The sequence below is a fragment of the Anolis sagrei genome, chromosome 2 (assembly GCF_037176765.1).
Source record: "Anolis sagrei isolate rAnoSag1 chromosome 2, rAnoSag1.mat, whole genome shotgun sequence".
Lineage (NCBI taxonomy): Eukaryota > Metazoa > Chordata > Lepidosauria > Squamata > Dactyloidae > Anolis > Anolis sagrei.
This window is the reverse complement of record NC_090022.1, coordinates 7,579,183-7,604,967: the sequence shown is the minus strand read 5'-3', so window position 1 is coordinate 7,604,967 and position 25,785 is coordinate 7,579,183. Positions and strand designations below refer to the sequence as shown.

General features: G+C 45.0%; 1 pseudogene; it reads right to left on the bottom strand.

Moving 5' to 3' along the window:
* Nucleotides 1-4,049: 4,049 nt before the first annotated feature.
* LOC132765305 (zinc finger protein 25-like) lies at nucleotides 4,050-18,836 on the bottom strand (annotated as a pseudogene).
* Nucleotides 18,837-25,785: the final 6,949 nt, after the last annotated feature.

Genomic DNA, 25,785 nt, shown 5'->3' with positions numbered 1-25,785 from the left:
GGTGGTTTGAATGCAATATTCCTGCTTCTTGGCAGAATGGGGTTGGACTGGATGGCCCAGGAGGTCTCTTCCAACTCTTTGATTCTATGATTCCATCAGTTCCTGGACAGATGTTGACTCTTCCTTAAGTGATAATTGATTTTCCTTCTTACTGTAAGGAACCACTGTGTTTGCTTCCTTTAAAAGAGCCATTGTCTCTGGTAATGTAAATATGCTGTTTTCCACCACAGAGTTAATCATTTGTCTCTCTGGTCATGTCAGCAGTTCTCATTAGCAATTTGTAATTACAGCTCATCTCAGTTCTTAGGATGATATCTTTTGGCTTTATAGCTCCAACCATACATCCAGGGCCAGCCCTAGGAAATTTCAAGTGCAAGCAAACAGTATTTGCCCCCCCCCCCTTAAAAAAAACAATCACTGAAAAATAAAAAGTAGAAGGTAGAGGTGAAAAGGACCTGGAGGAGGAGCTGTGTTGGACTGCTTTCCTTGGGAGCAAGGATGACTCCGTGTTCCTGGAGCTGGAACCCGAGGAGGCTGCGAGGATGGAGAGGATCTCCCTTTGGGGGCTGTTACTCCTGCTCCTCCTGTGTGCCAGAGGCCCCTCAAGAGCACCCCTCAGGAATGTGGTGCTCTACGCAAATGCGTAATTCGCCTAATGGTTCAGCCACCCCTGCATACATCTCTCGTACAATTCAATTCAAACCATACCTCATATATTCATTGATCCCAACTGAATCCTCGCCTTCTCTCAGGCTTCTCCTATTGATGCAGCCTAGAACAGTATTGGCGTTTCCACTGCAGCATCACACTGTTAACTTGTGTTCAGATCATGGTCAACTAAGACTCTTTTCACAGAATCTTAGAGTTGAAGGGACCTCTAAAGTCCATCTAGTCCAACCCCTGTCATTCTTTTTTTATGTAGGGAAAGGGCAATCAAAGTACTCCTGTCAGATGGCCATTTAGTCTCAATATTAATGATTGATAAGACCATCTTCCACCTTCCCCTTCCGGCAAGAGAAGGAGAAAGGAAGGTGTGCGCACAGCAAAATGAGCAGAGAGGGAGGTACATGCCGTTACTCCTCCACTTGCAGCACACAGGAGCCACTTTTGACCAGGGCCCACTCTAACCAGGGAACCACTTGACCAGGGCCAACTCTAACCAGGGTCCACTTGACCAGGGACCACTTGAACAAGGCCCACTTTGACTAGGGGCCACTTCAACAAGACCCACTTTGACCAGGACCCACTTGACCAGAGCCCTCTAGGGTCCACTTGAACTAGATCCACTTGATCCATTGACTAGGGTCCATTTGAACTAGATCCACTTTGACCAGGGCTCACTTTGACTAGGGTCCACTTGAACTAGACCCACTTTGACCAGGGCTCACTTTGACTAGGGTCTACTTGAACTAGACCCACTTTGACCATGGCCCACTTCAACTAGGGCCCACTTGAACAAGACCTACCTGGCTAGGGCCCACTTTGACCAGGACCCACTTGGCCAGAGCCTACTTTGACCAGGGAACCACTTGACCAGGGCCAACTTTGCCAAGGGCCCACTTCACCAGGGACCACTTGAACAAGGTCCACTTTGACTAGGGACCACTTCAACAAGACCCACTTTGACCAGGACCCACTTGACCAGGGCCCTCTAGGGTCCACTTGAACTAGATCCACTTGAACCATTGACTAGGGTCCACTTGAACTAGATCCACTTTGACCAGGGCTCACTTTGACTAGGGCCCACTTGAACTAGACCCACTTTGACCAGGGCCCACTTTGACTAGGGCCCACTTGATCAGAGAGAACTTGAACAAGACCCACTTTGACCAGGGCCCACTTCAACTAGGGCCCACTTGAACAAGACCTACCTGGCTAGGGCCCACTTTGACCAGGACTCACTTGGCTAGAGCCTACTTTGACCAGGGATCACTTTGACCAGGGAACCACTTGACCAGGGCCAACTTTACCAAGGGCCCACTTGACCAGGGACCACTTGAACAAGGTCCACTTTGACTAGGGACCACTTCAACAAGACCCACTTTGACCAGGGCCCACTTTGACCAGGACCAACTTGACCAGGTCCCACTTCGACTAGGGCCCACTTGAACAAGATCCACTTTGGCTAGGGACCACTTTGACCAGGGGCTGGTTAGCTCTGCAGAAAGGAGCAGAAATGAAATAAAATAAATAGAGGAAGGTTTGTGAGACGAATTTTCTTCTTACAGCCCACTGTCGTTGGGCTGATGCACACAGGTTGAGAGCCACTGCTGTAATGGTATTGATGGATGGGAGGCTCTCTTAGCACCATTTAGCCCAGGAATGGCCCACAGGCTGCATGTGGCCTTTGGGGCCTCTAACCGAAGGGGTGTCCCTTTGTATTCCCCTAAGGTTGAAAAAATGCAAGCTGATGAAGATTATCCATATTTTTGCCAGCCCTGTTGATGCAATGGTTTAAACCCTTGTGCTGTTGAACTGCTGACCTAAAGGTTGACGTTTCGAATCTGCGAGATGGGGTGAGCTCCCGTCTGTCAGCTCCAGTTCCTGCCAACCTACAGTTTGAAAACATTCAAATATGAGTACATAGATAGGTACTGCTTCGGCAGGAAAAGGCAGAGAGAAGCTCCAAACAATCTTACCAGGAGGTGACAACGCATGTTCCTCAGCTTGAAAATGGAGAAAGTAACTAGCCAAAGCCAGAGATGAGCACCGCCTTCAGAAGCCGGAAATGAAAGGAGAAGCCTCTGCCTTTGTGTTTGTGTGTGTCTCATTGTATATCAGTGTTTCTTAACTTTCCTAATGCTGTGACCCCTTAATACAGTTCCTCATGTTGTGGTGACCCCCCAACCATAACATGATTTTTGTTGCTACTTCATAACTGTAATTGTGCTACTGTTATGAATCACAATGTAAATATCTGATGTGAAGGTTGTATTTTCATTCACTGGGTCAAATTTGGAACAAATACTCAATACATCCAAATCTGAATAGTGGTGGTGTTGGGGGGATTGATTTTGTCATATAGGAGTTGTAGTTGATGGGATTTATAGCTCACCTACAATCAAAGAGCATTCTGAACCCCATCAATGATGGAATTGAACCAATCTTGGCTCACAAAACTCCCATGACTAACAGAAAATACTGAAAAGGTTTGGTGGACACTGACCTTGAGTTTTGGAGTTGTAGTTCACCTACATCCAGAGAGCACCGTGGACTTAAAAAATGATGGATCTGGACCAAACTTGGCACAGATACTTAATATGCCCAAATGTGAACCACTGGTGGAGTTTGGGGAAGACAGACATTGACACTTATGAGTTGTAGTTACTGGGATGTATAGTTCACCTACAATCAAACAGCATTCTGAACCCAATCAGTGACGGAAATGGGCCAAACTTCCCACACAGAAACCCCATGACCAACAGAAAATACTGTGTTTTCTGATGGTCTTTGGCGAACCCTCTGACACCCTATCGCGACCCCTCCAGGGGTCCCAACCCCCAGGTTGAGAAACACTGACCTACATCCAGAGAGCACTGGACTCAAACAATGATGGGTCTGAACCAAACTTGGCATGGATACTCAATATGTCCAAATGTGAACACTGGTGGCGTTTGGGGAAAATAGACCTTGACATTTGGACATTGTAGTTGTTGGGACTTATAGTTCACCTACAATCAAAGGGAATTCTGAAACCCACCAAGGATAAAATTGGGCCAAATTTCCCACACAGAACCGACCCCTCTGACACCCCCTTGCGACATCCCCCAGGGGCCCCAACCCCCAGGTTGAGAAGTAGGCCTCAGCATGAGAACGCCTCAGTGGGAAAGGCCTCAGTGTGAGGTAAGCCTCAGTATCAGAAGTGTGAGAAGCTTTGGTGAGAGGAAACCCCAGGTTGAAGGCCATCATGTGTGAAGGCTGCTATGCATAAAAAGCTACTATGTTAACTGTGTTCCTGTGTTAACTTCCGTGTGAGAGGAAGCTCTGTGAGAGTGAAGCTGTTTACCTGCATGAGAAAGAAGCCCAGCGTGGAAGCAAAAAAGGGAGTATAAAGAATTTTATTTGTGTTATGGAAACCCTATTCTTGTAAATAGTGCAACTATATTATTTTGCTATAAAGAAAAGCCTCCTAAGGAAAAGATAACATTGGTCTGTGTGTTTTTGTTCAATTTATCACTTTGGGCTCCTGGTACTTGGTCACACTGCTGCTAATAAGTTACTCTGCTGTGCATTTATCATCATCATATTTAATTACTTATTGTGCTGGTACGGTTGTACCAGGAGCTTCAGCTTCATTTTCTTTCTATTGAGTGTTTGCATATATTCCAAGGTTCCATGCATTTTGCAGTAAGGTGGCTTCCCTTGGTTTGCAATTATAGGGCCAATGACCTGTCTATCATTGTTAAGTTTTGGTTCTGCCCCTTTTTCCAGGGCTCTGGGAGGGAAAGGGAACCATTTTTAGTTCAGTCTTTTGGTGGAAAGCTTAGCTACAGGATGTGGATCAGCTCCATCTGTAGACAAGCTTTGTTTCTCACAGCATCCGGGGGAAACAGCTCCACATCTTTTGTGGAAAAGATCCAAAATAACTCCATCTGGAGAATCTACAAAGCCTTGGCTGGTAGGTCTACTCGGGTAACCGGAAGCAATTGGACCCGGGAGTAGAGCCCACACCAGCAAGCATAGAAAGTAGATTGCCTGGGAGGAGTTAAAAAGGGTTTTCCTTTTAAAGAAAAGAAACAGTTCATGAAGTCAGTTACCTGTCCATTTGGGCAAGTTAAGAAGCATTTGTTTGACTTGTTGAAGATCTGAGAAGATCTAAGCAATAATAAAGGACTTTGTTAAACTTTTCAAACATCTAAAGACTTTTGTATAGGAAAATCCTTAGGGACCTCTCAGCCAAGGCAACCCAGCTTCCCGCTGAGCACAAAGAGCACGTCCTGTTCAAAAGACAATTATTATAGGCCCAGAGAATGACAGCACACTTATTAATTGCCCTCCATCTGAGATGTTCTAGGCCAGGGGTCCTCAAACATTTTAAACAGAAGGCCAGGTCACAATCCCTCAAACTGTTGGAGAGCCGGATTATAATCTGAAAAAAACATGAATGATTTCCTATGCACAATGCACATATCTTATTTGAAGTGCAAAAAAACCCCACTTAAAAACAACACAATCATTAAAATGAAGAACAATTTTAACAAATATAAACTTATTAGTATTTCAATGGGAAGTGTGGGTCTGCTTTTGGCTGATAAGATAGGATTGTTGTTGTTGCTGTGTGCTTTCAAGTCATTTCAGACTTAGGTTGACCCTGAGTGAGGGCCGGGTAAATGACCTTGGAGGGCCGTATCTGGCCCCCGGGCCGGAGCTTGAGGACCCCTGATCTAAGGAATAATAAACTTCTTGAACTTTTCAAGTATCTAAAGACTTTTGTATAGGAAAATCCTTAGGGCCTCTCAGCCAAGGCAACCTGGCTTCCCACTGGGCACAAAGAGCACCTCCTGTTCAAAAGACAATTATTATAGGCCCAGCGCGTGACAGCACACTTATTAATCGCCTCCATCCGAGATGCTCTAGGCCAGTGGTTCTCAACCTGGGGTCCCCAGATGTTTTTGGCCTACAATTCCCAGAAATCATAGCTGGTAAAGTGGCTGGGATTTCTGGGAGTTGTAGGCCAAAAACATCTGGGTACCCAAGGTTGAGAAGCATTGCTCTAGGCGATTTACATAGCGAAATTTTACAGAATAAAATACATACAAACAGATATTAATAAATTAAACATAGATCAAATGCTCTAGTAAAAAGCCAGGTCTTAAGTGCTAGAGTAAAAGGCCCTAAGTCGCGCATGGCTCTCATATGGGGTGGCAAGGAATTCCATAAGGCAGGGGCAGAAATAGAGAAAGCCCTGCACCTGGTACTTTCCAAATGCACTTCTCTAGGACCCGGTATATAGAGTAAATCGCGTTGGGAAGGTTGTGGCGACCTCCGATGATGGAAGAAGGAGAGATAGGATGGACCCTGGCCATATAGAGTTTTAAAGGTCAGGACTAGCATCTTATACAGACCACGATAATCAATTGGAAGCCAATGTAGATGACGCAGCACTGGTGTTATATGCCATTTCATAGGCGATTTTGTGAGTAACCTGGCTGCAGCATTTTGAACAATACGGAGCTTTTGGGTCGTAGACATCGGAAGGCCAACATACAAGGTGTTGCAATAGTCTAACCTAGATGTGACCGTGGCATGGATGACTGTTGCCAGAGCCTCATCCGACAGGTAGGGTGCCAGTTGCCTCGCTTGTCGTAGATCAGTGGTTCTCAACCTGGGGTCCCCAGATGTTTTTGGCCTACAACTCCCAGAAATCCCAGCCAGTTTACCAGCTATTAGGATTTCTGGGAGTTGAAGGTCAAAAACATATGGGGACCCCAGGTTGAGAACCACTGTCGTAGATGGAAAAAGGCCTGTTTGCTGGCAGCAGTGACCTGAGCTTCCATTGTCACCTACAAAACCAAAACGACACCTAAGCTCTTAACGATAGGTGATGGAGATAGGGCAGCACCATCGAAGGTGGGTAGCAAATGAGTCAGACCTATCAGGTGGCCATGCCAAAGGATCTCACTCTTCGCCGGATTCACCTTCAGCCTACTAGCACGTAGCCAGTTAGACTAGTGTTTCTCAACCTTCCTAATGCCATGACCCCTTAATACAGTTCCTTATGTTGTGTGGTGACCCCCCAAACATGAAATAATTTTGTTGCTACTTCATAATTGTAATTTTGCTACTGTTGTCAATTGTAAAGTAAATATCTGGTGTATTTTCATTGACTGGACCAAATTTGACACAATTATGTGATACACCTAAATTTGAGTATTAGTGGTTTAGGGGGGGGGGGTTGATTTTGTGATTTGGGAGTTGTAGCTGCTGGGATTTATAGTTCACCTACAATCAAAGAGCATTCTGAACTCCACCAACAATGGAATTGAACCAAACTTGACACACAGAATTCCCATGACCAAAAGAAAATACTGGAAGGGTTTGGTGAGCATTGACCTTGAGTTTTGGAGTTGTAGTTCACCTACATCCAGAGAACACTGTGGACTAAAACAATGATGGATCAAGACCTAACTTGGTACAAATACTCAGTATGCCCAAATGTGAACACTGGCGGAGTTTGGGGGGAAATAAACCTTGACAGTTGTAGTTGCTGGGATTTATAGTTCACCTACAATCAAAGAGCATTCTGAACCCCACTAACAATAGAACTGGGCCAAACTTCCCACACAGAAACCTCACGACCAACAGAAAATACTGTGTTTTCTGATGGTCTTTGGCGACCCTCTGACATCCCCTTGCGACCCCACCAGCGGACCCGACCCCCAGGTTGAGAAACACTGAGTTAGACAGAGCCTCCAGACATAAGGTGAAATTGTCTGGTATTGACGTTACTCCAGGCTCCAAACGCAAAAGGAGTTGGGTGTCATCCGCATATTGATAGCAAGCCACTCCGAATCTCTGAACCAAACTGGCGAGGGGTCTAATGTAGATGTTGAAAAGAAGAGGGGAGAGAATTGCACCTTGGGGTACCCCACAAAGAAGGGGGGATCTTTCAGAGGCTTGATCCATAAACTCCACGCACTGACTCCGATTTCGGAGAAATGAATTGAACCAATTGAGGACCTGACCGCGAACTCCGGACATGGATCATTAGGTTGTAGTCAACAGTATCAAACGCTGCGGTAAGGTCGAGAAGTACCAGTAGCGCCGATCCGCTGCTATCAGACTGGCGACCAAGTTCATCTGTAATAGCAACCAAAACCGTCTCCGTCCCATCGTCCAGGTGAAAACCTGACTGGAAAGGGTCCAGGCCGGCTGTATCACCCAGAAATTGCTGCAATTGCCCCAATACAGCCCGCTCTATCACCTTACCTAAGAATGGAAGATTAGAGACAGGACGATAATTGGCATGGGTCTTTTGAGAAGGATCTTTTGAGGCTGAAAAACTAGGCTTATACTTGAGTATATACAACTCTTCCCTAGTAACTCTGTGCATCTTCAATGCCCAACGAGAGTTCTCTTTTCGGCAAAGCCTTTTCCACACTCCAGGCATTCACACGGCTTCTCTTCCATGTGGGTTTGTTGATGTGCCTTGAGGCTTGCTTGGCGGTCTCTCTCCTATGTGGGTTTTTTCATGCGTCCTGAGGTTTGCTCTCCACTGGAAACTCTTCCCACATTGCAGACATGTGTGTGATTTTCCTTCCATGTGCCGATTCTGGTGTTTTTTGAGGACCGCTTTGCAGCTAAAGCTCTTCTCGCACTTCAGGCACCGATATGGTTTCTCTCCTCTGTGATTCATTTCGTGCTGGAAGAGACTCCTCTTGTGGATGAAGCCTTTCCCGCACTCCAGGCATTTGTAGGGATTGTCTCCTCTGTGATTCATCTCGTGTCCAATGAAGCTTCTCTTGTCAACAAAGCCTTTCCCACACTCTGGGCATTTATATGGTTTCTCTCCTGTGTGGGTTTTTTGGTGTATGCTGAGATCTCTTTTGGCACGGAAGCCTTTCCCACACTCGAGGCATTCGTGTGGCTTTTCTCCTGAGTGGGTATTTTGGTGTTTCTTGAGACCTGATTTCCAACGAAACCTCTTCCCACACTCCAGACATGCGTGCAATTTCTTTTCTATATGACTGTTTTGGACACTTTTGAGGATGGATGTGCAGCTAATATTCTTTTCACGTTCTTCTGTATGACACTCTTGGTGAACCCTGAGACCACATTTCTGGATATAACTCTTCCCACACTCCAAGCATTTATAGGGTTTCTCTCCTCTGTGATTCCTTTCGTGTCCAATGAGAGTTCTCTTTTCAGCAAAGCCTTTTCCACACTCCAGGCATACATGTGGCTTCTCTCCCATGTGGCATTTTTGGTGTCTATTTAGGCTTCCTTTTCGAGAAAAGCATTTCCCACAATCCAGGCATTTATATGTCTTGTTCACAATCTGTGGCTTTCCATAGTTCGTAAGGTGTATACTAGACCCATAGCTTTCTTCCAAGTGATGGGTTTCAGCTTGTCCTTCCTCTATTTGGTCTGTGATACTAGCATTCAGGTATGATTCCTGATGGAAGAAGCCATTCTCATAGACAAGGCTGTTCCTGATCTCCTTGCTTTCGTTGACTCTTTCTTGGATGTGGATTTCTCTGGCGTCGGCAGCGCGTTGCATCCTTCCGTATTCTTCTCCTTCCAATCCCTGGTTTCCCTCTTTCTCCTCTTGATATCTTGCTTTTTTCAGCCACACACTAAATGGGGCTTTCTCATTTTCACTCCACTGCCCAACACCACCTTGAAGAGAAGAGAAATAGTCAGAAGGTATGAGATAACAGAAGCATGAAATCAGTCAACTAGGTAGAATCATAGAATCACAGAATCATAGAGTTGGAAGAGACCTCATGGGCCATCCAGTCCAACCCTATTCTGCCAAGAAGCAGGAATATTGCATTCAAATCACTGTAATGCGCTCTATGTGGGGCTGCCCTTGAAAACGGCCCGGAAATTCCAATTAGTTCAACAGGCGGCAGCCAGGTTGTTAACTGGTGCTCCTTACAGAGAGAGGTCAACCCTCCTGTTTAAGGAGCTCCACTGGCTGCCGTTCATCTTCCGGTCCCAATTCAAGGTGCAGGTGATTACCTACAAAGCCCTGAACGGTTTGGGACCCGCCTACCTGCATGACCGCATCTCCGTATATGAACCCACACGATCTCTCCGATCATCTGGAGAGGCCCTGCTCACGATCCCACCTGTGTCACAAGCACGTTTGGTGGGGACAAGGGACAGGGCCTTCTCTGTGGTGGCCCCCCGACTCTGGAACTCTCTCCCCAAGACATTAGAAAAGCCCCAACGTTGGCAGTCTTTAAGAAGAGCGTGGCTGTTCCGGTGTGCCTTCCCTGAATAGGAAACTCCTAGCATCATGTCACAAATGCACTTTACTAGTGATTTAAGTCTGCACACTGCACCTATCTCCAAAAAATCCTATCCATTACATTTGGCCCGGCCTCAGTTTTAAATGCGTCGTGGTGTTATTTTCTAATGTTTATTGCTGTTGTTTTAATGTTATTGTTTTGCTTTATGAGTTTATTTATTGTTGTATTTGTTATATTGCTGTTTTATTGATGTGTTGTAAGCCGCACCGAGTCCTTCGGGAGATGTTAGCGGGGTATAAATAAAGTTAATAATAATAATAATAATAAGAAAGACGGTATATAAATACTGTAAATAAATAATAATAAATAGGTTTATGGAGGGAGATGCGGTCACAAAGGTAGGTGGGTCCCGAACCATTTAGAGCTTTATAGGTGATAACCTGCACCTTGAATTGGAACTGGAAAAGATTGGATAGATTTTATTTTTGGTCGTGTCAGGAGCAACTTGAGAAACTGCAAGTCGCTTCTGGTGTGAGAGAATTGGCCGTCTGCAAGGACGTTGCCCAGGGGACGCCCAGATGTTTTGATGCTTTTACCATCCTTGTGGGAGGCTTCTCTCATGTCCCTGCATGGGGAGTTGGAGCTGACAGAGGGAGCTCAGCCACACTCTCCCTGGATTTGAACCTGCGATATGTCGGTCTTCAGTCCTGCCGGCACAGGGGTTATTATTTATTATTATTATTAACTTTATTTGTACCCCGCTAGCATCTCCCGAAGGACTCGATGCGGCTTACACAGGCCGAAGCCTCAGAAACACAATACAGTAAAAACATAACGCAACAATAGTAAACAAAGCAAATCAAATAGTTAAGCAAAAAACAAACAACAGTAACAATACATCAAGACACGTTAAAACTGGGCTGGCCAGCGCAATGGGGTACAGGGTTAAAAGTGCTGGAGTGGCAGGAGGAACATAGGATTAAAATAGTGCGGAGTGCAGTAATATTAATTGTACTAAAGTGCTTCTAGGACTTGGGGTGGGGAATTCCTAATCTGGGAAGGCACATCGGAACAGCCAAGTTTTTAGGTTCTTTCTGAAAGCTGCCAAAGTAGGGGCCTGTCGAAGATCTTTTGGAAGGGCGTTCCAAAGTCGGGGGGCAGCCACAGAAAAGGCCCTGTCCCGTGTCCCCACCAAGCGCACCTGCAACGTGGGTGGGATCACGAGCAGGGCCTCCCCAGATGACCGGAGCGAGCGTGTGGGTTCGTAGATGGAGATGCGGTCACACAGGTAGGGTGGTCCCAAACCGTTCAGGGCTTTGTAGGTGAGCACCTGCACCTTGAATTGGGCTCGGAAAATAAATGGCAGCCAGTGGAGCTCCTTAAACAGAAGGGTAGACCTCTCTTGATAATGAGCCCCGGTTAGCATCCTGGCTGCTGCCCGCTGGACCAATTGAAGTTTCCGAGCCGTCTTCAAGGGCAGCCCCACGTAGAGCGCATTGCAGTAATCCATTCTAGAGGTGACCAAGGCATGGACCACCCCGGCCAGATCAGCCTTCGCGAGGTACGGTCGCAGCTGGCGCACAAGTCTCAATTGTGCAAAGGCCCTCCCGGATACCGCCGACACCTGAGCCTCAAGTGTGAGCGAAGAATCCAAGAGGACACCCAGACTGCGGACCTGTGGCTCCGGGGGGAGTGTAACCCCGTCCAACACAGGTAGCCACCCTATACCCCGATCCGGTTAAATGAGTGTATGGTGAAATAGGTTCGAAATAGAGCTACACTAATTCAACTGGGACAATGGGAGAAGGTTGGAACAAAAACTCAACCATGCAGCAAGACTGCAGAAACAGGTGGCAATTCCTAAGTGGATTTCTCTTGACCCAGAGAAAGAGAAAGAGAGAGGGATCCTTACCCAAAGAGGCCAGCATCTTATAATTCTCTGCCATGACCTCCCAGTGTAGGGCCCGTTGATGCCGATCGAGCAGGGTCCACTCCTCCTCGCTAAAACGTACAGATACATCCTCCAAGCTCACCTATAAGAAGGAGACGTGGGCACAGAGATCAGTCATGCTTCTTCCACTACTTAGCAGACTCCAATGCATATCCCATTTCAAAGCAGACAATTTTATTCAGCTGTGTGGAAGGGACCAGAGTTCAATTAAAAGTAAACATGGGCAGAAACAGAAAACAAATCAACAAAGTGGCCTTCCAAGCCAAGGAAGTGGACAACTCCAGAATTATCTCCAGCTCATTTCTATTTCCATCTTTTTTACCTGATCCTGTTCCATGGAAGCCATTTCTCCTGCTTCACAAAAAGATGAGCTATGATGTCTTCCCAGCATCCTCGGCTCCTCTGCTGTGAAATTCCAAAGAAAGGAAGGAAAGAGAACATGAGCTTAGAGGACAATGTATTGTCAAAGGCTTTCATGGCCGGAATCACTGGGTTGTTGTAGGTTTTTTCGGGCTATATGGCCATGTTCCAGAGGCATTTCTCCTGACGTTTCGCCTGCATCTGAGGCAAGCATCCTCAGAGGTAGATAGATATGCTGATTGTTCTCTAAGCTGGGTTGTTGTAGGTTTTTTTGAGCTATATGGCCATGTTCCAGAGCCATTTTCTCCTGACGTTTCGCCTGCATCTATGGCAAGCACTACCTCTGAGCATGCTCTTCATAGATGCAGGCGAACGTCAGGAGAAATGCCTCTGGAACATGGCCATATAGCTCGAAAAAACCTACAACAACCCAGCTTAGAGAACAATCAGCATATCATAGAATCATAGAATCATAGAATCAAAGAGTTGGAAGAGACCTCATGGGCCATCCAGTCCAACCCCCTGCCAAGAAGCAGGAATATTGCATTCAAATCACCCCTGACATTTTGTTAGTTTTGGCCATTCATCTCTCTAATCTGTCAAGATCGTTTTGAATTCTGCTCCTGTCCTCTGGACTATTGGCTATCCCTCCCAATTTGGTCCTGTCTGCAAACTTGATGATCATGCCTTCTAGCCCTTCATCTAAGTCATTAATAAAGATGTTGAACAGGACCGGGCCCAGGACGGAGCCCTGCGGCACTCCGCTCGTCACTTCTTTCCAAGATGAAGAGGAAGCATTAGTGAGCACCCTCTGGGTTCGTCCATTTAACCAATTACAGATCCACCTCACCCTAGTTTTGCCTAGCCCACATTGGACTAGTTTCCTTGCCAGAAGGTCATGGGGGACCTTGTCAAAGGCCTTACTGAAATCCAGGTACGCTACATCCACGGCATTCCCCGCATCTACCCAGCTTGTAGCTCTATAGAAGAAAGAGATCAGATATCTATCTATCTATCTATCTATTTATTTATTTATTTAGTACACTTGTATACCACTAATATCTCAGCCTAAAACGGCGACTCATTGCGGTTTACAACATTTAAAAACAACAATAATACAGATTAAAAATATAAAACACATATACAATACACAGTATTGGGCCACCAATACAGACCAATGCATCTCTTAAATTAAAATCATAATCCAATTTCGTTGTCTGTGATTGCCAGTCCTTGATCAGAGATTTCATCGCATCGGATTAGCCGAATGCTTGCTCAAACATCCATGTCTTGAGTTTTTTCCGAAACACCATCAGCGAGGGGGCTGATCTTACCTCTATGGGGAGGGCGTTCCAAAGCCGAGGGGCCACCACAGAAAAGGCCCTGTCTCTCGTCCCTGCCAGCCGCACCTGTGAAGCAGGCGGGATAGAGAGCAGGGCCTCCCCAAAAGATCTTAGGGTCCTGGCGGGCTGATAGGCCGAGATACGTTCGGATAGATAAGTTGGGCCAGAACCGTTTAGGGCTTTAAAGGCCAACGCCAGCACTTTGAATTGAGCCCGGTAGCAAATCGGCAGCCAGTGGAGCTGGTGCAGCAGAGGAGTGGTGTGCTCCCTGCGCCCCGCTCCTGTTAGTATCATGGCTGCCGCCTGTTGGACTAATTGGAGCTTCCGAGCCGTCTTCAAAGGCAACCCCACATAGAGAGCGTTGCAGTAGTCAAGACGGGATGTAACCAGAGCGTGGACTACCGTGGCCATGCTTGCTTCAGATGCAGGGGAAACGTCAGGAGAAATGCCTCTGGAACATGGCCATATAGCTCGAAAAAACCTACAACAACCCAGCTTAGAGAACAATCAGCATATCTATCTATCTATCTATCTATCTATCTATCTATCTATCTATATGAATGACAGCTGCCAGTCAATGGCCTGAAGTGAATATAGACCTATTTTACCATCCAGATTTCCATCCACACCAACCTATGCGAACCTCTGATTTAAAAGAAAATCAAGTTGGAAGTCTTTAAGCTCATTTACATAAATGAATAGGAGTTACATTACACAAAACCTCAAATGACTAGAGTGAAGAGAGGGGGCCAGGAAGACAGTTTCACCTTGTCTCCTGCACTGTGCTAATAATGTAAGGTAAGGTAAGGTAAGGTAAGGTAATATAATATAATATAATATAATATAATATAATATAATATAATATGTTGTTGGGTTGTTGTAGGTTTTTTCAGGCTATATGGCCATGTTCTAAAGGCATTTTCTCCTGACCGTTTCGCCTGCATCTATGGCAAGCATCTTCAGAGGTAGTGAGGTCTGTTGGAACTAGGAAAAAACGTTTATATATCTGTGGAATGACCAGGGTGGGGCAAAGGACTCTTGTCTGTTGGAGCTAGGTGTGAATGTTTCAACTGATCACCTTGATTAGCATTTGATAATATGTTGTTGTTGTTCATTCGTTCAGTCATTTCTGACTCTTCGTGACCTCATGGACCAGCCCATGCCAGAGCTCCCTGTTGGCCGTCACCACCCCCAGCTCCTTCAAACTAAATTAAGTCACTTCAAGGATCATAATGTAATACAATATAATACTAATAATATATTATAATTATATATTTTATATTACATGTAATATTACTAATAATATTACAATATAGTGGTATAGTGCAATATAGTAATATATAGTACTAATACTCCTCACGATCCCACCTGCGTCGCAAGCGCGGCTGCTGGGGACGAGGGACAGGGCCTTCTCTGTGGTAGCCCCCTGACTCTGGAACTCCCTCCCCAAGGACATCAGACAAGCCCCTACGTTGGCAGTCTTTAGGAAGAGCTTGAAGACCTGGCTATTCCGGTGTGCCTTTCCAGAATAGGAAAACCCCAGCAACATGTCCCAAAAGCACTTTATTAGAGATTAAGATTGTCCGCACATTGCACCTATCCAAAAATCCTTATATATCACTCAGCACACTCAGCACTTTTAAATCTGTACCCATTACATTTGCCAGGCCTAGTTTTTATTGTATCACGGTGTGTTGTTTTGTTGTTTACTGTTATTGCTTTAATGTTTTTGATTTGCTTTGGTTTATATGTAATTGTTATATTGTTGTTTTATTGTGGCCTTGGCCTTTGTAAGCCGCATCGAGTCCTTCGGGAGATGCTAGCGGGGTACAAATAAAGTTAATAATAATAATAATAATACAATAATACTAATGTTTTGCTAATAATATATAATATATTACATTATATATAATAATATTTCATAATATAATATATTATAATATATAATATAATATAATATAATATAATATAATATAATATAATATAATATAATATATGTAAGCTGCTCTGAGTCCCCTTCAGGGTGAGAAGGGCAGCATATAAATGTCGTAAATAAATATAAGAATAAATAAATAAATAAGTATTCATTCAATGCACCCAGTTTCGTACGAAACCAGCACGGATCTTAAAGCTGACTTTAAAAACTGTGGAATAGACACCAAAAACTGGGAAGCCCTGGCCCTTGTGCATTCTAACTGGAGGTCAGATGTGCCCAGCAGTGCTGCAGAATTCAAAGAGGCACAAATGGAGGGCAAAAAAGCGAAACATGCCAAGAGCAAGGCGCATCAAGCCAACCCTGACCAAGATCACCTTTCACCTGGAAACCAATGTCCTCACAGCGGGAGAACATGTGGATCAAGAACAGGGCTCCACACCCATCTACGGGCCCACCACTAAGACACTACACTTGGAGGACCATTATCCTCGAGATGGCTGCAAACCTCTCGGGGCCCCAAGGCTTCCTGGAAGTGGAAGCGTCAGAAGCGTTGGTATTGAAGGTCTGCACTGAAGGCCTTCTCCAGGGCATCTTGACCCATTCTGACAGGGAATCACCTAAGTAAAGTAACCATCTAGGTATTCTAATAACTATTCTTAGAAATGTTCTCATAATCCAGCTACCGAATACAAGTCTTACAGAGGATATAACCAAAGACCATATATGTGGAGGAACCTTGAGAGTGAGGACCAAGCAAAAAGGACACCTCTCACCTGGTGGAGCAGCTCTTGTGCCCTCCTCCTCCAGCTTGATGATCCACCTGGAAGGGAAGCCCTGGCTGGTATCCAAGGGGGCCTCCTGGGTCTGAAGGACCTCTCTGTCCTGTCGCTCTTCCTGCAGCACCTTCTCCTCTTGGGCCCGACTCAGGAGGAAGCCTTCAGCCAAGGCCACGGCCTGGGAGCTGGTCTCTGCCCCACATTCCCTCACCCAGCGCTCCATCTCCGCAGGAAGGACGGCCAGGAACTGCTCCAGGATCACCAGGTCCAGCATCTCCGCCTTTGTATGTTCCTCAGGCTTCAGCCACAGGCGGCAGAGAGAGTGGAGGCGGCTGCAGGTCTCTCGGGGCCCCAAGGCCTCCTCATAGTGGAAATGCCGGAAGCGTTGGCCCTGAAGGTCTGCTCTGAAGGCCTTCTCCTCCAGGGCATCCTGACCCATTCTGCTTGGGAATCCAACCCTTCTCCTGCCCCACGTTTTATTGTGCTCTCCTCCTCCTTAAGGGTTGAGTGGCCTTAGCTCCTCCGTCTTCAAACTAATAATAGTAATAATCATTATCATAATCATCATCATCATTTTATTTCTTGCTGGCCTCTCCTTGTGGCTCAAGATGGACCACACCACAGACAAAACACACAAACATTGGAAAAAAATATAAACACACATATCAAGTAGAATCCACGACATGCAGATGTGGAGAAGCGCAAACTACAGGCAACCTACTACAATGCGGTCTAAGCCCTGCCACATGCACAATGGAGGACCTTCTTGCAGCAACACCAGAGGCACTCCCAGTGGCCAGATACTGGTGATAGGACATTTAATATAATGCCAAGTATGCAAACTTTGTGTGCGTGTGTTTTTAAATAAAGTACAGCTGTTTGGTTCGCTCAAAATGTATTACTATAAAATACACCTTAAATACACTGGAAAAAAATTAAAACACAGGACACGAGTTTATAATTCTTGCTTAAAACTGTCTAGGTAAGCCTGCTGGAAAAGATAGGTCTTCAAATGTGTCTTAAATTCTGACAGCCGATCTAGGTGTTGCGCTCTTCTGACAGGTCATTCCACAGTCATTGGGCGGGTGATGAAAAGGTCGTCTGAGTGAAGGCCACAAGTCGTGTTCTGGCTGGTTGGAGTAACTGAGGTCCTCTGAGGAGCCCCCCCAAAGGACCTCAGTGTTCATAGAGTCATAGAGTTGGAAGAAACCTCATGGGCCATCCAGTACAACCTCATTCTGCCAAGAAGCAGGAAAGGGAAGAAGGAAGGAAAGGAGGATGGAAGGGAAAAAAAAGAAGGGAGAAAAAAAGAAAGAGTGTGAGGGAGGAAGGAAAGGAAGAAGGGAAAGAAGGGAGGAAGGAAGGAAAGGAAGAAAGGAAGGGAAGGGAGGAAGGAAGGGAGGAAGGAAGGAAGGAAGGGAGGAAGGAAAGGAAGAAGGAAGGGAGGGAGGAAGAAAAGGAAAAAGAAGGGAGGGAAGGAGGAAGAAAGGAAAGAAAGAAGGGAGGGAGGGAGGGAGGAAAGGAAAAAGAAGGGAAAGAAGGGAGGAAAGGAGGAAGAAAGTAAAGAAGGAAGGAAGAGAAGAAGGGAAAGATGGGAGGAAAGGAGGAAGGAAGAAAGGGAAGAAGGAAGGGAGGGAGGGAGGGAGGAAGGAAGGGAAGAAGGGAAAGAAGGGAGGAAAGGAGGAAGAAAGGAAAGGGAGGGAGGGAGGGAAGAAAGGAAGAAGGGAAGGAAGGGAGGAAGGAAGTAAAGAAAGAAGGAAGGGAGGGAGAAAGGAAAGGAAGGAGGGAAAGATGGGAGGAAAGAAGGAAAGGAAGAAAGTAAAGAAAGAAGGGAGGGAGGGAGAAAGGAAAGGAAGAAGGGAAAGAAGGGAGGAAGGAAGGAAAGGAAGAAGGGAAAGAAGGGAGGAAAGGAGGAAGAAGGAAAGGAAGAAGAGAGAGAGGGAGAAAGGAGGAAAGGAAGAAGAAGGGAAAGAAGGGAGGGAAGGAGGAAGAAAGGAAAGGAAAAAGGAAGGAAGGAAGGAAGGAAGGAAGAGAAGAAGGGAAAGAAGGGAGGAAAGGAGGAAGAAAGAAAAGGAAGAAGGAAGGAAGGAAGGAAGGAAGGAAAGGAAGAAGAAAGGAAAGAAGGGAGGGAAGGAGAAAGAAAGGAAAGGAAGAAGGAAGGGAAGAAGGAAGGAAAAACAGAAAGAAGGAAGGAGAGAAAACCTACCTCCCTCTTAGGTGGGGGGGGGTGCACTTTGGCCGTCCACGTGCCCTTAGTCTCCACCTCCCTCCTGGCCAGGGATGCTGGGAATTGTAGTCCCCATGTTGTTCCCCGGTAGGCCTTGGTTTCCTCTCCCTCCCCAGCCTTCTCCTTCCTTCCTTCCTTCCTCCTTTCCTCCAAGCAGAGTAACGCAGAGGGAGGGGTCTTTTCCCCTAGCTCCTGGCCTGGGGTCCCCCAAAAACCCAAAGGAGGGGGAAAGAAAGAGGACTCACCGGAGGGCCCCCTCCCCTTGCCAAAGGAAAGCAGCCAGAGCAGCTGCTGCAACTCTTCTTGCCAGCTTGCTAATGCTACAGCTGCTGTGGGCGGGGCCTCTCCTCCCCGGACACGCCCCCTTCCCCCTCCCTTCTCTCATGCCTCCACTCATGTATATAATTCCTATGCATATAATTCAGATTGCTTACTGTATTGTATATGTGTGTATTGGTTTGTATTTTTTGACTCTTTGTACTCTTTGTTGTGGGTAGGGCTGCAGACCATGTGATCAGGTCTGGGCTTGTTCAGGGCTCAGACCCCATTTTAGAACAGTTTGTTTTAGACTTCAGTAGGAACAGTATGCTTAGAGACCCTATTGGACTTTCAGACTAGACAGAGACTCTATTGGACTTTCAGACTAGAAAGAGACTCTATTGCACTTTCAGACCAGACAGAGACTCTATTGGACTTCCAGACTAGGCAGAGACTCTATTGGACTTCCAAACTAGACAGAGACTCTATTGGACTTCCAGACTAGGCAGAGACTCTATTGGACTTCCAAACTAGACAGAGACTCTATTGGACTTCCAGACTAGACAGAGACTCTATTGGATTTCCAGACTAGACAGAGACTCTATTGGACTTCCAGACAAGGCAGAGACTCTATTGGACTTCCAGACTAGACAGTGACTCTACTGGACTTACAGACTAGACAGAGACTCTACTGGACTTACAGACTAGACAGAGACTCTATTGGACTTACAGGCTAGACAGAGACTCTATTGGGCTTACAGACTAGACAGAGAGTCTATTGGACCTCCAGACTAGACAGAAACTCTACTGGACTTACAGACTAGACAGAGACTATTGGACTTCTGGACTAGACAGAGACTCTATTGGAATTTCAGTCTAGGCAGACAATTGGACTTTCAGACTAGACAGAGACTATTGGACTACCAGATTAGACAGAGACTCTACTGGACTTCCAGACTAGACAGAGACTCTACTGGACTTCCAGACTAGACAGAGACTCTACTGGACTTCCAGACTAGACAGAGACTCTACTGGACTTCCAGACTAGACAGAGACTCTACTGGACTTACAGACTACACAGAGACTCTACTGGACTTCAAGACTAGACAAGAGACTCTATTGGACTTCCAAACTAGACAGAGACTCTATTGGACTTCCAGACTAGACAGAGACTCTATTGGACTTCCAGACTAGGCAGAGACTCTATTGGACTTCCAGACTAGACAGAGACTCTATTGGACTTCCAGACTAGACAGAGACTCTATTGGACTTCCAAACTAGACAGAGACTCTATTGGACTTCCAGACTAGACAGAGACTCTACTGGACTTCCAGACTAGACAGAGACTCTACTGGACTTCCAGACTAGACAGAGACTCTACTGGACTTCCAGACTAGACAGAGACTCTATTGAACTTCCAGAATAGACAGAGATTCTATTGGACTTCCAGACTAGACAGAGACTCTATTGGACTTTCAGACTAGACAGAGACTCTATTGGACTTTTGGACTAGACAGAGACTCTATTGGACTTCCAGACTAGACTGATACTCTACTGGACTTACAGAATACACAGAGACTCTGTTAGACTTCCAGACTAGACTGAGACTCTACTGGACTTCCAGACTACACAGAGACTCTATTGGACTTCCAGACTAGACAGAGACTCTATTGGACTTACAGACTACACAGAGACTCTATTCGACTTTCAGACTAGACTGAGACTCTATTCGACTTTCAGACTAGACAGGGACTCTATTGGACTTCCAGACTAGAGAGAGACTCTGTTGGACTTCCAGACTAGACAGAGACTCTATTGGACTTCCAGACTAGACAGAGACTCTATTGGACTTCCAGACTAGACTGAGACTCTATTGAACTTCCAGACTAGACAGAGACTCTACTGGACTTACAGAATACACAGAGACTCTATTCGACTTTCAGACTAGACAGAGACTCTATTGGACTTCCAGACTAGACAGAGACTCTATTGGACTTTCAGACTAGACAGAGACTCTATTGGACTTCCGGACTAGACAGAGACTCTATTGGACTTCCAGACTAGACAGAGACTCTATTGGACTTTCAGACTAGACAGAGACTCTATTGGACTTCCAGACCAGACAGAGACTCTATTGGACTTTCAGACTAGACAGAGACTCTATTGGACTTCCAGACTAGACAGAGACTCTATTGGACTTCCAGACTAGACAGAGACTCTATTGGAGTTTTGGACTAGACAGAGACTCTACTGGACTTCCAGACTAGACAGAGACTCTACTGGACTTACAGACTAGGCAGAGACTCTATTGGACTACCAGATTAGACAGAGACTCTACTGGACTTCCAGACTAGACAGATACTCTACTGGACTTCCAGACTAGACAGAGACTCTACTGGACTTACAGACTAGGCAGAGACTCTATAGGACTACCAGATTAGACTGAGACTCTACTGGACATTCAGACTAGACAGAGACTCTATTGGACTTCTAGACTAGACAGAGACTCTATTGGAATTTCAGATTAGACAGAGACTGTATTGGACTTCTAGACTAGACAGAGACTCTATTGGACTTCCAGACTGGACAGAGACTCTATTGGATATTCAGACTAGACAGAGACTCTATTGGAATTTTAGATTAGACAGAGACTCTATTGGACTTCTAGACTAGACAGAGACTATATTGGACTTTCAGACTAGACAGAGACTCTATTGGACTTTCAGACTAGACAGAGACTCTATTGGACATTCAGACTAGACAGAGACTCTACTGGACTTTTAGACTAGACAGAGACTCTATTGGAATTTCAGATTAGACAGAGACTCTATTGGTCTTCTAGACTAGACAGAGACTCGATTGGACTTCCAGACTAGACAGAGACTCTATTGGACTTACAGACTACACAGAGACTCTATTGGAATTTCAGATTAGACAGAGACTCTACTGGACTTTCAGACTAGACAGAGACTCTACTGGACTTTCAGACTAGACAGAGACTCTATTGGACATTCAGACTAGACAGAGACTCTATTGGACATTCAGACTAGACAGAGACTCTATTGGACTTCTAGACTAGACAGAGACTCTATTGGAATTTCAGATTAGACAGAGACTCTATTGGACTTCTAGACTAGACAGAGACTCTATTGGACTTTCAGACTAGACAGATACTCTATTGGACTTTCAGACTAGACAGAGACTCTATTGGACATTCAGACTAGACAGAGACTCTACTGGAATTTTAGACTAGACAGAGACTCTATTGGAATTTCAGATTAGACAGAGACTCTATTGGTCTTCTAGACTAGACAGAGACTCTATTGGACTTCCAGACTAGACAGAGACTCTATTGGACTTTCAGACTAGACAGAGACTCTATTGGACTTTCAGACTAGACAGATACTCTATTGGACTTCCAGACTAGACAGAGACTCTATTGGACATTCAGACTAGACAGAGACTCTATTGGATTTCTAGACTAGACAGAGACTCTATTGGAATTTCAGACTAGACAGAGACTCTATTGGACTTCTAGACTAGACAGAGACTCGATTGGACTTTCAGACTAGACAGAGACTCTATTGGATATTCAGACTAGACAGAGACTCTATTGGACATTCAGACTAGACAGAGACTCTATTGGAATTTCAGATTAGACAGAGACTCTATTGGTCTTCTAGACTAGACAGAGACTCTATTGGACTTTCAGACTAGACAGATACTCTATTGGACTTCCAGACTAGACAGAGACTCTATTGGACTTTCAGACTAGACAGAGACTCTATTGGAATTTCAGATTAGACAGAGACTCTATTGGTCTTCTAGACTAGACAGAGACTCTATTGGACTTTCAGACTAGACAGATACTCTATTGGACTTCCAGACTAGACAGAGACTCTATTGGACTTTCAGACTAGACAGAGACTCTATTGGACTTTCAGACTAGACAGAGACTCTATTGGACTTCCAGACTAGACAGAGACTCTATTGGACATTCAGACTAGACAGAGACTCTATTGGACTTCTAGACTAGACAGAGACTCTATTGGAATTTCAGATTAGACAGAGACTCTATTGGACTTCTAGACTAGACCGAGACTCTATTGGACTTTCAGACTAGACAGAAACTCTATTGGACTTTCAGACTATACAGAGACTCTATTGGACTTTCAGACTAGACAGAGACTCTATTGGACTTTCAGACTAGACAGAGACTCTATTGGACTTTCAGACTAGACAGAGACTCTATTAGACTCCCAGAACAAGATATATGCTTTAGATCAGTTGTTCCCAACCTGTGGGCCCTGCTGGAGAGTCCCCCAAAGTTGTTGTTGTTGTTATTAAAAGGCAAAGGTTTCCACTTCACATTAAGTCCAGTCAATTCCAACTGGGAGTTGCTGCTCATCTCCACTTCTAAGCCGAAGAGCCGGCATTGTCCGTAGATACCTCCATGGTCATGTGGCCAGCATGACTGCATGGAGCGCCGTTACCTTCCCGCCGGAGTGGTACCTATTGATCTACTCACATTTGCATGTTTTTGAATGCTAGGTTTGAAAACATTTATTATTATTATTATAATTGAAGTCGTTAGGGACAGTTTCTTGGGTCTTGTGCTCAGCTTTTTGTGTTATTTTCAACCTGAGCCCATCCCCTTCTTGGTAACAAAATCCATGGATAATAACATGGCTCAACAATTTATTTATTTTTTCTTGGCGTTTTCGTTTTTAGATCCAGTTTGATTATTTGGGGTGCTGATTCAGAAAATTGCATTGGATAGACCACATCAGCTCTAGATTATTAAAGTATGGTTTTCTGTGAGCGAGCAGATAGCGACTACTGGATGGCATATGTTCTGTATCAGAAACTAGAGCTGATGTGGTCTATCCAATGCAATTTTCAGCACCCTAAATTACCAAACTGAATCTAAAGTTGACCAAAAACCAACTCGTAACCGTTTTGGGATTGGTCCCTGGTTAAAGTGGTCCTTGGTCAAAAAAAGGTTGGGAATCATTGTAGTGCAGAGGAAATGCAGCACAAAATAGGTAAGGCAGCAGTCACAAATATCTGGCTACTCTAAACAAATTCAGTCTTAGGACTAGAAGAACTACATCCAAAGGTGGTAAAGGAACTGGCAGAAGTAATTTCAGAACCATTGGCTATCACATTAGAGAATTCCTGGACTGGAAGGCAAATGTCCCTCCCTTCGAAACGGAAAAGTAGAGGGAAGAGATTACAGTCCAGTCATCAACATCAGGAAATATTCTCGAGCAGATAACACAAGTCAACAAAATCAAACTTTTTGTAATCATCAGAAATGAAAGTAGCACAATTTAAATCATTTTATGCTGATTTTACACGTCTTTATTTTTTTATCATGTCAACTTTTTAAAATATGGTGACTTACAGCAGACTACATCATATTCGTTTAACACAAGCCGACAAGTATTTTTCATCAGATATAATTTTAGAGCTTTCTGTGCCAAGTTTGGTTCAATTCCATCATTGGTGGAGTTCAGAATGCTCTTTGATTGTAGGTGAGCTATAAATCCCAGCAACTACAACTCCCAGATGTCAAGGTCTGTTTTCCCCAAACTCCACCAGTGTTCACATTTGGGCATATTGAGTATTCATGCCAAGTGTGGCCCAGATACATCATTGTTTAAGTCCACAATGCTCTCTGGATGTAGGTGAACTACAACTCCAAAACTCAAGTTCAATGCCCACCAAAACCTTCCAGTATTTTCTATTGGTCGTGGGAGTTCTGTGTGCCATGTTTGCTTCAATTCCATCATTGGTGGAGTTCAGAATGCTCTTTGATTGTAGGTGAACTATAAATCCCAGCAACCACAACTCCCAAATGTCAAGGTCTGTTTTCCCCAAACTGCACCAGTGTTCACATTTAGGCATATTGAGTATTCATGCCAAGTTTGGTCTAGATCTATCATTGCTTGAGTCCACAGTGCTCTCTGGATGTAGGTGAACTATAAATCCCAGCAACTGCAGGTCAGTGCCCACCAAACCCTTCCAGTATTTTCTATTGGTCATGGGAATTCTGTGTGCCAAGTTTGGTGGAGCTCAAAATGCTCTTTGATTGTAGGTGAACTATAAATCCCAGCAACTACAACTCCCAAATGATAAAATCAACCCCCCCCCCAACCCCACCTGTATCAAGGGATCGCTGCATTAGGAAGACTGAGAAACACTGCTCTATAAGAATGATCTAAAATTATATCTGATGAGGAAAAAAAATGTGACTGTGGAGCAGAACAGACAACTCCGTATCTGCATGATTGTCCACTACGCCCTGCCTCGTGTACAGAGGAAGAATTGTTGGAAACTACAGACAATGCCATTGCTGTTGCCCATTTTTGGTCAAAAGATATTTAGCCACCTGCGCTCCTTCTATTTTTATTGGTTTTATACTAATTTATGCAATGCTTTTGATATGAAATAAATAAATATCTGATAATAACAATAATAAAAATAATAAAACTTTATTTATATACCGCTGGAGACTACAGACAATGCCATTGCTGTTGCCCGTTTTGGTCAAAAGATATTTCGCTGCCTGATTCAATTCCATCATTGTTGGAGCTCAGGATGCTCTTTGATTGTAGGTGAACTATAAATCCCTCCCAGCAACTAAAACTCACAAATGACAAAATTAACCCCTCCCCCGCCCCCCCCCCCCCAATCCGAGGGAACTCAGAGCGGTTCCCAAATGGAAAATACTTTGTTGGCTTGTGTAATTACAGAGATAATTTGGTTATTTTGCTGCGACTGGTGACTTGCTCTCCAAAAGAATGTCTTGTGTGTGGTTTCTCTTCTATGCAAACCATTTTTGGGGATTGGTTTGCAGCAAAATTCTTTCCACACTCTCCTGTTTGGCTCTTTTGGTGATTTCTGAGACCAGACTTAAGGACATAGCTCTTCCCACACTTTGGGCACGGATAGGGCTTCTCTCCTCTGTGACTCATTTCATGTCCAATGAGATTCCTCTTTTCAACAAAGCCA